We start from the raw sequence: 13,762 nt of genomic DNA on the forward strand, positions 1-13,762 counted from the left end.
TCAGTGAGCCAAAACTATTTTGGCTTGCGTTAGTTAGTTAAATGGGGAGTGGGTGCAGGAGACACACAATAACAACAAAATGCAACATTTTTGCAACATGTTTGGGTTCATTCAACTGAGATGGACATAAATGGACATGGTGTGAGTACTGTTTTTATTTTTTATTTTCTCCAGCTCTGAGGAAGGGGGCTACTTTGACGGGTGCTTCTCTGCAATGATGATGACTTCCAAATGAGGGCCAAGCATGTGCAGTAAGTGTTTTTGTGTATTTTCCACATAGATTCTCATTGAACTTCTTGTACTACTTGAAAGTTTATTTTTAAAATAACATTAGAAACTTTTTGTCTATGTATGCACCAGGAAAGGGCATCTGTGGTCGGTCTCAGCTGAATGCAGCAAAGGTGAGGACAACGAGGAGGAGTCGCTCCAGCCTTGATGAGCAGGTGTGTATCATATAAGAGTTATGCCACCATGGCATTATTCTTTGTGCTCTAAATATGTACAGGCAAGTACCGTATAATAACATTCTTATTCTTGTTGATAGTCCTCAACTACATTCTCCTAAATCTATGCAACCAACATGTTTCACTGTTTAAGCTGACACACTATACTCTTCTCTACAAGTTATTTTGCACTTCATCTATTCACAACTGTACTACACTTGAATGGAAATCAGTGTAATTGATTAAGGTTTCACTAACTCACTTTCACAGACTAACAAAAACCCAGTTGAATTAACCTATCTATTGGGCTCTTTTGGTTTTGTTCTGTTTGTTTGTTTTTTGAAAGAAGACAATAAGAGTTTAACTGCAATTTTACTTACTACTTTTTGTGTGACTGTTAATATATTTTCACCATCAGTCCAACAATTACTGTTATTAATGCTGTATGCAATCCTACAGGGGAGAGATCTTCGCATATCCCATGTTCTCAAGTCCTCCAGTCTTCTGTATGGACGTAGTTGGCAAGTACTGGTCCTAATACAGCCTGAATACAGCCACCTGACCACCATGACGTCCTTGTTGTCTGTGCTTTATGCCAAGGCATATGGCATCAAGTGAGAGGTAACTGTAACTGTTTCAGCACTTGCAGCTGACTGACACTATACTCTTCTCTCCAACTTATTTAGTACTTTATCTGTTAACAACAAGATCTTGTATACAGGGATGCACATGTAGAGGCAGGCAGGTGTATATGCATTCACACACATCCATTATGTAGATAGCATCACTAACATTAAGAATTGCTCAAAAATTATTAGTATAAGTCTTTTCTAAGTATTAATATTTGTATTCACGTCATTCATGGATGTCTCTATCAAAACAAGTGTTTTAGTCATTTCAGTAATTTAGCTTTTTGTGCTTTTATGCTAAACTTACAAACTTTCACTCATTTCCAGACTGTGACGTCCACATAAACCTGTAGAGCTTCCCTTATTCCAAGATTGTGGGGCAAAGGATTACTAAAGTAAGTTGTCCTTGTGGTGGTTGTTGTTTCTGTTGTTTTTAGTGGAATACTGTTTACTAGTGTGCAGATATTACAAGGGCTTCTACCAACACTTCTCATCTTTTCAGGGTTTTATATAGGCTACATGAACCATTTAATATACACATTCACCAGAGGAGAATTGGGCAAGTTGAGCATAGGAGCATCTAAGTTGAGTCCCCCCCCCCCCCCCCCCCCCCCCCGACCCCCACCAGCTCCCACCTCCCCCTTTACTTCATATTCCACCTGTCCAGGTGGCAGGTGAACACAAACTACAGGGACCTGCTGCTGAGCCACCAACTCACTGAGCTTCGGGGAGTTTTGTGATTACATTGCATCTTGGGAAGAATCCTTCATCTTTCTCTTTTAAAGTAATACATGGCTCACCATGAACAGCAGCTTGTTTTCAGCAGCGTACTTATTGTAATCATAAACATCCAGAATCCTGATTCAGTAATCAGGACAAGTAAAGACAAAATACATTCATTTAGGAGCGTCAAGTGAACAGATGCCCCATATGTAGAGGCTACAGTCCTCACTGCAGGCGGCCCCGGTTCGAATCCCGCATCGGGCAGTCCTTTCCTGCATGTCATTCCCCCTCTCTCTCCCCATTTCCTGTCTCTCTCAACTGAACTAAAAAAAGGAAAAATATAAAAATACATTGATGTAGTGTATGGGGCAGGTGGCACAATGTACCCCACAGTTACCATATTGACTTTATTACTTCCCATTATGCAAAAAGGTTCAACTGATGCATACTACACATTTATAATAATCTCTTTTGGTCTAAACACAATTCTCATGAAACTTGTGATTGACAAAAATTCACTTTCGAGAGTAAAAATGGTTTTTCGGACCAGGGGCAACCTGTAAAGCTCTAGTGAACTCCATGTCCAAGACAGTTGAGGCTGTGATGAAAAATGACATTTTGGGCACAATTTGGACATTTTCACCAGTGGTTCAGACATGAATAGCTGTATCAAAAACAGAAAAAAGTGCAGGCACTCAAAATAAAGGGTTTTTAACTTTTTCAAACCAACCGGAGTGCCTGCACTTTTTTCTGTTTTTGATCTGTTACCCTTTGCAAGAGCACCGGTGGTTTGAGGGACACCAGCAGCGCTCCTGTGATCCTGTTATTAATAGCTGTATGTTGAGTTATTTTGAGGGGACAGCAAATTTACACTGTTATACAAGCTGTACACTGACTACTTTACATTGTATGAAAGTGTCATGTCTACAGTGTTGTCCCATTAAAAGATACAATAAATATTTACAAAAATGTGAGGGGTGTACTCAATCTGTGAGATACTGTATGCGATCCTTAAACCCAAATCATGATTGGGAACTTTTACATTATAGTTTAACAGCAGATCCACTCAGACACATGTCACACTGGTGAAAAGCACCTGTAGAACTGAGTTTTGAGAGCCTACAAAACTAGTGTTGCCTGTAACGTTGTGTCTGGTTTTCACCATTTTATATACACTAAGCTTGTCCTTTTTCACGTCAGGTGTGTTGTTGAGACAGGGCTAAACCAGAGTTCGACAAGAGTTGCCAGTTTCTGATTCTACACCAGAACACAGCAGAGTGGTCAAGGCCTGAAGACCGACCCAGTTACACCTGCAGCGAGCAGACAGAGGAAGAGGAGTGTGAGATCCACGGGGAAAGGAGAAAAAAGAGAGCGACAGCTGTCGTCAACAGACGGGCATTGACTGTCGGACTAAGTGAAATGTGAGTTTATACTCTGCCCTAGGGATGTAATGGTATTACAATCTACAGTATTTGCGTCATTTCATTCTCTACATGTCCACAATAATATTGAGACACTATTGTTATTGTGATATTGCGGTATTACCATTACCGTTACATCCCTACTCTGCCCCCGTTGTGGGAGTAGTGATCCCTGGCCGTGGAAAGTTATTGTGAATGTGTGTAAAAAGTACAGTGACTGAAGTCTCTCCCCCCACATAATAGCGTACAAGGCCGACGCCCGAGGATGGTGTGACAGCAGTGGTGCCAAGCGACGAGAGTGGTGTTGGCCCGAGGTGACGGTGAACAGTTGATACTCTGCCCCATCATGTGAGTAACAATCTTAGGACGTAAATGAAGTGGCGTGTTGGGTGTAAATGCAGTGACTGCCATCTTGTTTCCCTCACAGCTTCCGAGTCTGCGCCCGGCAGAGGACAGTGTGCAAGTGGAAGACCAGCGGTGGACGTGGAGGATCGGTGTTGCCAAGCTACCACAATTACGGACTCCTTCCCCCCACACCCCATTTTATAATTTCTGTGAATAAATATTGTTTTAAATGCTCTTTACAGTCTCCAAGCACTTTCTTGGTTTTAAACAGCCCCTCGCACTTACAGAGCTTGTTTTGATTGAAAACATATTTTAAATTACACATAACTTTTGCTAGCTGGGTCTATATAGACATGTTATATAGTTTTATTATTAGATTTAGGCTAAATGAAAACGCAGACACAAATTTAGTAGCTTAGATACAGTAAGTGTGAGCATTAATATGAATATTAATAAATTGCAACACACATTTGTATCAACAGATATTTCCTTAATTGTTATTTTGATGGTGGAGAGTCTTGTCTAGTGTGTAACATGTCCAAAACAACCCATTGGTCTTCTACCAATCACCATGAAGGCTATAGAATATAAGTTACACCTCATTCCCTTGTGGATTGGGTCAGCTGGAAGAAAGCACTCCCATCAGGATCAAATCTTGTTTTTTATTATAGGATACAGTTGATCAGTCACAACAGCATAATTGATAAGTGAATCCTCTAAGCCAGGCCAGGCCACAAAAACCATGAGGTCATTTAAATGCCATGCCACCACTAACGTCTACTCTTTATTAAGTGTGAGTTATGCTTACCAAGATTAAGTACACTTTGTTTAGTTGTTAATTGATCTGAATATTTGAGTTGTGTGGGTTGTGGACTAATATTTTGCTGTTCTTTCCTTTTCCTTTTCATCAGAAACCAACCAGCTAAACAATAAATACGATGAACTGGATCCCCTGTGTTTGTGGCATTGTTTTAAACAACCCATTGCGTTGATCCACCATAATCCCTCACACACCCAGTCAATATTTTACAACATGCTTTGAGTCAACTGATTAAGGTTACTGCTACGATTTGGACAAATTCAGTTAATTTTGAGGCCATACAGGCATTGATTTCAGAAGTCCCTCTGTAACCTTTCACACAATTCCCAATGTTAAGTTATAGAAAAGGTGCATCAATCAAGAAATAAACTTGCTAGATGAAATGTCAAGCGTGTGATCTGCTGCAACTCAATTTCCCTACGGGGACAAATAAATTACTACTACTAGTACTACTGCTTAGCCTTACATAGAACAGCAGTCCTGCCTATGAGCACAGTCAGATTGTTTGAAACGGCCCTGTACGGCCTCTGCCTAAAGAGTTGTGTGATGGAAAATTCTGGTATTTAAACAGAACTTCTCCTCACCTTGTGATATGTGTTGCTCAGCTGTGAGCCAGGCTCATTCCTTACTGAATGGATAGAAAACTTTTTGCCACCACAAAAGACCCATGAGATAATTATATTAGGACAGGAGGAGGCTCAGTGATGTCATGTCTTTTTATGCTCCATGGTTGACACTGATTCTGCATATTTCAATTTCAACCTTCCTGATGGCTCGACAGTTTTGTTACAGTACCTATATAATTATTAATAAAGTGTAAAAAAAAAAAAAAAAAAACTCGGCCGGGACAGTGTTGCAGCCTCTGTGCAGCTATTCAGGTGCACAAACCTAACGCACATCTCCAGCTGGGTCCGTGTACGTTTCGTTAGTTTGATTTTTCCTTAAACCAAACTGTCAGAAAACGAAAGTCAGCTGGTAATTTGGTTTTCCGTTTCAAATCAAAAACCAAAAAAACCACAATTCAGGCTGTTTTTTTTTTGTTTGTTTTTTTTTTGTTTTTACAACGAAAAAAAACCAAAATCAAATTATGGTCAAATTTTGATTGCCTTTTCGACGTTGATCTTAAACAACACATTAACGCCGATGACAGACCGGAAGTGTCGGAACTTCAAAATAAAATCCCAGTGAATTGCGTTATAGCCACAGACTGTTGATTAATGGCCTATAAAATCTTTTTTTCTTTCTTTGTAAATGTTGTGTTTTGAGCACATGGATACATTTTCACAGCTGTGTTTATTTTTACATATGAGTGACAAGCTGATCGTTAATTAGTTAATCTTCCTCATCTCCTCGCTGCCTGGCTCTCTGTCTCCGCTGCTGTAGCGCTTCGCTTGCTTCCATTCAGTCAGATCATGTTCACAGCGTGTTCTGCGGCCCGTCTCCGGTCCCAACCGGGCTCCGGACAGGCTGTCCCTCTCTGAAGCAGAGGGTGAGGTGGTCAGCTTCACTCCTGCATTAACGCCGATGACAGCCTGGAAGTGTCTGAACTTCAAAATAAAAGCCCAGTGAATTGAGTTATAGCCACTGTACTGTAGCCTATATTAATAGCCTATGAAATAGATAGTTTTTAATTTAATTTTATATGGCTTGAACGCCATTATATGAGACCAGGCTATTAATTGAATACTGACTGATTGTTTTATTTGAGGAATATAGCTATATTACGATCTGCTGCAGTAACGTTCGCCACCCTATGGAATAATGCTGCATGGGGCTGGGTGATAGACCAGCTCTTCTCAGAGACTCAACCCGACCCTGAGGTCTCCAACCCCGGGCATATTTGGCAGGTGGCAGCGGCCCCTTTATGGTTCTTTTCTACTCTTTTCAGTCACATGGGATCCAGTCCCAGACCTCGGCTACAGTCCGGGATTTCATCAGGCTCCCTTCCCGGCACAGGGCACTCTAATCGGCAGCTTAGATGAGGGGAATCGCCGTGCGTAATGGTCGCGCGTAATGACAGCTCCTCGCCGGTGAAACACAATAAACTGCGCTACGTTTGTCTCATGGCACGGTGGAGCCTACACAGAGGTACACAAACAGGTGGATCAGGAGAACGAGCGAGGAGAACAGTACATGAGGAAGATTAGTTAACGATCAGCTTGTGTGAAAAAATAAACACAGCTGTGAAAATGTACAACAAAAAACAACTTTGTTTTTCTGTTATTCTGTTTTAAAACAAAAACAGAATAACGTGGAAAATTAAGTATTTGACTTTTCTATTGTTTTGTTATTATGATATTTGGAAACTTCGCTCCACAGCGGCCAGGTCCCGGAGCAACTCTCTCCACACCCCCCCGCTTGCGTCCGCTCCCCCCCCCCCCCCCCCCCCCCCCCCCCCCCCCCCCCCCCCCCCCCGGCCGGAGCTCCGTGGTCCATATGCCATCCCTGCAGTGCACCAGAGTTCCCCGGGTCACGCTGCTGATCCGCCCCGCGGAGCAGGCAGCTCGCAGCGGCCTCTTCCTACAGCGGATCGCTCCGTCCCGGACCGGGGAGCGACGTCGCCGCAGCCGCCACTGCCGCTGTGAGCTGCCTGGTCAGCGGGGCGGAGCAGCAGCTTGACCCGGGGATGGCGACCACGGTCCACAGCGGCTCAGACGCAAGGTGTGGAGAGAGTGGCTCCGGCCGGCCGCTGTGGCCAGCTGGGACACAGATTCTCTCTGTCTTCATTGAACAAATAAATCATGTCATGCAACAGCCTATAGGCTATATCTGTATCTCGTATTGGATCGATTGCACCATCTACTGGATGAAAATGAAAATGCAACACAGAACAACTAAGTTACACTACGCGTCACGTTACGCGTAGTGGTGCACACCGGGCAGATCAACTTCCGGCTGCGCAGCAATAGAGTCTGCGACCGCACGCACGTGTGAACGCGTAACAACATTAGTCAAACAGTGACAGACAGACGTGCACAATCTGCTTCATACGAACGCAGCTTCTTGTCACGCGTGACACAGTTTGCGCACGTCGTTTCCGCGTACGCGTGAGCGCCTGACAAAAATGTTCAATCAGCTTCACGCGAGCGTTAATGCGTGCGTTTGCTGAAAAACGCATTAATGTTACACGTGGTCACTACGCGTAGTGTGATTACCGGCGTGCAGCAGCCATCACGCGTGAACGTGCGCGTGAACGGGGGGCCATTATAAGTCAATGAGGAAACTACATTACACGTCAGGCGCTGTCTGCTGCACAGGCGTCAAAGCACGCGGGTGTGACACGTCCAGTTGATAGCTGCGCACGTAATATGACACGATTGTACCGGCATACACACACACACACACACACACACACACACACACACACACACACACACACACACACACACACACACACACACACACACACACACACACACACACACACACACACACACACACACACACACACACACACACACACACACACACACACACACTCTGCCCTTACTAAGCCATATGCAGCATCATCTGCTCCACTATTCCAACATTATCTTTAAAGGTGTACAGAAATGGCCGTTTGTCTGTTTGTCGCGCCGAGTTGTCACGAGCTGCAACACGAGTTTACCCGAGTAAGGAAAACGAATTTGATTGGTCGTTATCGAGCGGGCGGGATATTCAAAGCTTGGGGCGAGACCGAGCGCCGTGTGTGTGTGCGTGTCTCAGACGTTTGAATGACGGATTACGGATCCAATATCAGTGGCTGGTGAATCGTGTACAGGCTGACGTATAATCCGTGCGCCTGCATTATCCAATGCGAAAAAAAAATACACACTTTAATCCCGAATTTACTCAAAAATAGAATTTTGCACAAAGTTTGGCCTACAACGTCTGAAAGATGAGTTATCACATTAATTTTATGACCCAAAGTGGGCTCAAATTCAATTTTCTTTTCTGTACACCTTTAACACACTCAATTAATGACTTCTTGGCCCTCCTAGGAGACTTTAAGGCCCAATATTCCTGTCATTCATGCATAATTCAAGAAGGTAGTCGATGGAAAAGGTAAGACGATTCATTTTGTTGTAATAAAACTTCCTAAATGTTTCAATCTGTGTCTTACAGCAAAAGATAATTGTGTTTGCTACAGACTACTGGTAGTGGAGCAGCAAAGAATAGAAGCTCTGTTGCTGCTTGGTTCCAGACCGTGCACATGAATGAAATTAGAGATAAAAGAAACATGTTTTTTCTCCTTTATTTTTATTTTTTTTAGATGATCACTGAGGTAATTTTGGTTTGTTTGCTTAGCTACATGCAAATCTGTCGAAATCACTATCAGACAACAAATGTCTAAAAGATGCAGCTGTGAACTCAACCACACTGAATTTGAAAGACGTTCATGCACATGTTCAGTGTCCATTCTAATCAAAATTAACTGATGTTAAAAATGCACTCATTGAATAATAGTGGCTATGAGAAATGTGTTGATTATTGAAAACATAAAATCTGATGATGAAGGCCAGTATTGGAGATGTGATGCATGATTTACTTGCTTGATTTTTTTTAAGCAGGCCAAGATACTGATGCAATTTGATGCAATTTTTTTTTACTGCACTTTACAATTTAAACTGCTACATTTGAGTTCATTTTGGCCTTCGTGAATGTACAGGCTGAGATAATGCTCTCTCTCACTAAACCAGCTGCATTAAAGAATTGGAGCAGATTTTCAGCTCTCCTCTGTCAATAGTGCAATATAAAACAAAGGCTTCAATGAACAATACCATCTATAGGACAGTAAAATCAATGTACCATTGGGGGTAATTTCTCTCTGGAGTTAAGAATTAGATTATTAGTGCTGCTCCCTTGATGAAGTCCCATGATGCCTTGTGTTGATGTTTAACTGAAGTCTTTCTATCAAAGCCACTGATTGAAGGGAATGAAGACTGCCATCCCAGGGCAGATGAGAGGTGAAGTGAAAAAAAATCCATCCATCTTGTTGAATATCAACATGTCTGAAGATTGGGCAATTAAGGCCAGATCATTTTAGCATTTCCCTCATTTTGGCATATTCTTCAGTATTGAATGTAATCCATCAATACAAAGTGGAACAACAGGGAGTCTATTCGATAGAAATGTTTCACCAAAGCTTAAAGAGATGAACACTTGGGCCTATTTCATGAAAACTAAGTCATGAAAGCAAAGACTGACTTTGCTTAAACTACCATGATTACATGTAGGTTTCCAGCTCTGTCTCGACCAGACGTCAAGTTGTGTAAGAAAGCAAAACACTCCCCACCTTTCCAGTAATTACACAGATACTTCCAGACTAATAAAAGCACTCACACTTACATGCATGCACTCTAGCTCACCCTACAACTCTCCTTCTGTTCTTTCCTCTGCATAGCTCAGTAAGCATGAGACACCAGAGAATCTCATTCATCAGGTTTACTCGCTAGCTAAACAGATGGGGTTTTCAGCAAACTCCTGTGGTTTCCCCTGAGATAGATTACAGTACATACCGCATCCACTGAGTGCTCAGTGAGAGAGTAAGAGAGAGAGAGAGAGAGAGAGAGAGAGAGAGAAGCTTTGAATTTGTTAGGGAACGTTTATATCAGGATTCATATCGGCATCAAAATGATTTTCGCTTATTCTTTCCTTCCCAAAGGGATTCACACATGTATAAACACTATATGGCATATTAGAATCCATACAAGGCTTCCACATAAAACCACAATGATATGCTCTTTGTCTATGGCCACTGAAATACCGTATAGCATTCTCTGATCTGACAGCCCTATCGACATGATGACACATTTGTCCACGACTTCCAAAACCATTCCAAATTACTGTTGTAAAATAATTGGTTTAACGATGTGACAGTGCCATGATTTAGTCAGGATTCGGTGAAAAATGATGTAGTTACCACTGTGGAAACATTGTGATTCAGGGGGAAATGGCTTTTTGACATCTTAATCGTCACACTGACAATAATAAACACGTGTGAGCTAAATTGGTTCTGAATGTGGATTTGCATGTACCCACATGTCTCCTTATTTATGTACAGTATAGTGGACACTTGAAGTCCACAATAGCCTCTTAAATTATGAAACACTGCAATTTGAAGTTTACAAATACTGACGTGGATAAGATGCATACAGCTACAGCAGAGACCACACTGAGCCATTAAACTGATTCTATAAAATTAAAAACCCACCCCCTCTGAGAGAGAGGCCCTGCCAAAATGTCATACTGGACAATATCCTGACACTGAAGGATGTGGCACCTTTTTCTTTCCTTATTAAATCATTCCCTCTCAACCATATAAATGCAACAATTCAACCACACACTTAGGCTACATACACGCAAATTTATCAGCAATGAGTGGTGACAGATTGTGTATTCTGTGATAGCGGTAATCTGGGAAAAAGCAACATGGAAGCCACTGAGGGTCGAAAATGCTGTCTAGATTTATTAACTGACAAAGACTCACTGACAGGAGTCATAAAGTGAGGAGTGAGGGAAGTCCAGCCACTGTTGACCTTGATTCTTTGCCTGAAAGCATATTCAAGCTTCTCACATCATTTTACATGTATTATAACTGATGGACACAGCACATTTGACCTGTACAGTTTACCAAGCAAATAATAGAGTGAGAACAAAGCACTATCAATTCTCTCCTACGGTTGGTAAAGCAAAAGAAATTTACCATGGAACAGCATCAAAGTAATGACAGTGTGACTCCCTGATGGATATGATGATGGTGAACATTTATACAAGTGTACGTGCCTGGGAGGTGCCGAGCGACTGGTAGTTGGCAACACAGCAGAGCGGTGTGCCATTGTAACAGACACAGAGATCCATGTCAACTTTAGTCTCTTTAAGCTGGAACATTTGTACAGAAAATACACTCATCTGTTCCCTGGGGGGAGCTGGACTCATAGGGCAGACAGGGGGACTTGTGCCAGTATCTGTTCAAAATCATACACCTACTCCACTCTCTGCGCAGCTGGGATCTGTTCAAATCATTTTGACGTCTTCGCAGGATGGCTATGATCACACTGGGCTGCTTCTATGCCCTCTAAAGAAAAGATGGACCACAGGTCCACACTGGCAGAGCTATTTGACAAGAGATTTTGTACTTGGATCTGGGTCTAGGATTATTTTGGGGTCTGTTACATTTTATAGTGACCAGACAAACCTTTAGGTAATCAATACATAGAATAAAATCCATTTATCTGTGTACTGGAGAATACTCATCCACATCAAAGCATTATGATCAAGGATGAGCATACCTCTTTTAATAGCAATAACCTTTTATATGTGGTTGCCAGGTTACTGGGTTTGTTTAATGTCTGATGATTTTCTTTTCTTATTCTTTATTTTAAACATTTTGCGACAAAAAAAGGAAATAATTTGAAATGTTTAAGTCAGATTTAAGTGCCTCTCTTTTCCAGCCATATAATTACATATTTATTACGTCTTTGTTGTACCATTAACCTCATAGATCTGAGGCCAGATTGTAACCATAAGTCGTTTGAATCTAATAGACATGCTGCCTGAACAAGCCAAGTGAGACATCAGTTAGCCTCATCTTTGCCCTGGCAACATTTCTGCATTGGTATAATTTCACCAGCTGTGTTGAATCTTCATCCAAATATACAAACCCAATGATAACAGAAAACAGTTGGTCCGTATCTTAGCCTCCTCTTGTGAATTGCCCTGAGGACAGTGTAAGAAATACAACTGCACCATCACCATTTTAATAAATCAAAGCAGCCCTTGAACACTTGTACAATACATTTTAATCCACTGTTGACTGCACCATTACTTTCCCAGTACACTGCATGACTTGGTTTCATGTGACTGGTTGGTTGCATGCATGTGTTGAACATCTGCCCTGAGGGCCTGCTGCAGGAACCCAGCTCATGACAACTTAAGGGAAGCTTATTTAGTATTGTAGGAACCACCAGCTAGGAACCACAATGGTAAATTAAACACAAGAGAAGTTATATCTGAGGCCAATTTGGGAAAGCGTGTTTTGACTATTCCTTGATTCTGGCTTTTGTGCTCAGTGAATGTTCTATAGGAAAGAAGGATGATGTAATTTCACTCTTGAGATGTAATTGTGTTGATGGGTTTCAGTCCTTTAGATTTACATCAGAGAGCATCTTAAGGGGAATCACTGTGCCACTTCATTTGTTCTTATATTCCCGGGCCCACACAGATCACAGTGATGAATACTTACATTTAATTAAAGCATAAAAAGAACAAAAGTGCATGCAGAATTAACCATGGAGTGAAAAGAAGCTAAAGATCCATTTTCTCTAGATAAAAGTTGCCCTGCAGGTGATGGCCACTGCTGCTCACTTACTGTAACTCTGGTCATCACCTCTATTGACTCTGTAGAGTTTGCCGGCCAGTACAGGCCTGTTTTCAATGGTTTAAGATGGAGTAAACTCTAAAAAAAATGAAATTAATCTGACGAGGAACCTATATTGACAGAGTCTGTACAATTCAAATATTCTGATCATTTTGCAGCAAACACATACAGTACATCTATTTTTTTCAAAATACAGCACAAGCATTAGTAGCAGCAAGCTGAAACAAAAGCCCTGTTCTCCCTTCTGTCACAGGTAGAGTGGCTGTAGCCTGAGCTGGTTGATATCACCAAGAATCAGCCCCATTTTGAATGATACCAAACGGTTTCTTTCAACTTTTTTTTTTTTTTAATACATTAGGGGAGAGTGGGGTAAGTTGAGCCACTTTTTGTATTCAGGATCACTACATCAAGACAATTATAGTTTTGTTGCTAACTAACACATCTGCATATATTTCAGGATGTTTTGCATCCCTACAAATTAACAGAATGAGTGTAAATATAACTGTTTTTAAAATATAGCATGGGTAAGTTGACCATAGGAGTGGGGTAAATTGATCAACCCCCCGCCTCCCCCCCCCCCCCCCCCCTTCTTTCCTTCCATCCATATCCTACCTCCCCCTTTACTTAATATTTCATCTGTCCAGGTTACAGGTGAACACAAACTGCAGGGACTTCCTGCTGAGCCACCAACTCACTGAGATTTGGGGAGTTTTGCAATTACGTCGCATCTTGGGAAGAATCCCAGAGATTTTTCTTTGAAAGTAAAGTTTGGCACACTATAAACAACTTTTCCTGTTTATAGGAACATACTTACTGTAATCACAAACATAGAGAATCTTGATTTAATCATTTGGACATATACAGCCAAAATACATTCATTAAGTGTATAGGATGGCTCAACTTACCCCTGGCCAAATGGATCAACTTACCCCACAGCTACCTTAGCTTGGGTTAATTGCTCTCACAGCTAAAATGGTGCAGTTTCATGCTAGGTTTACTACCTCGTGTTGTAGCTCATAGAT

The 13,762-nt window shown here is 41.7% G+C and overlaps 1 protein-coding gene and 1 long non-coding RNA gene across 3 annotated transcripts in view; one reads left to right on the forward strand and one right to left on the reverse strand.

The window, feature by feature from the left end:
* erbb4b (erb-b2 receptor tyrosine kinase 4b) overlaps positions 1 to 13,762 on the reverse strand; it is a gene marked incomplete at its 3' end in the record, with an annotated part of 352,419 nt that overhangs the window by 298,731 nt on the left and 39,926 nt on the right. The window lies entirely within an intron of this gene.
* Positions 355 to 4,824, forward strand: LOC311004320. Its single transcript, XR_014596302.1, has 6 exons — positions 355 to 443; positions 903 to 1,064; positions 1,400 to 1,467; positions 2,996 to 3,216; positions 3,460 to 3,564; positions 3,644 to 4,824. It is a non-coding gene; the product is annotated as an uncharacterized lncRNA (long non-coding RNA).

Source organism: Trachurus trachurus, assembly GCF_905171665.1.
Source record: "Trachurus trachurus genome assembly, chromosome: 21".
NCBI lineage: Eukaryota > Metazoa > Chordata > Actinopteri > Carangiformes > Carangidae > Trachurus > Trachurus trachurus.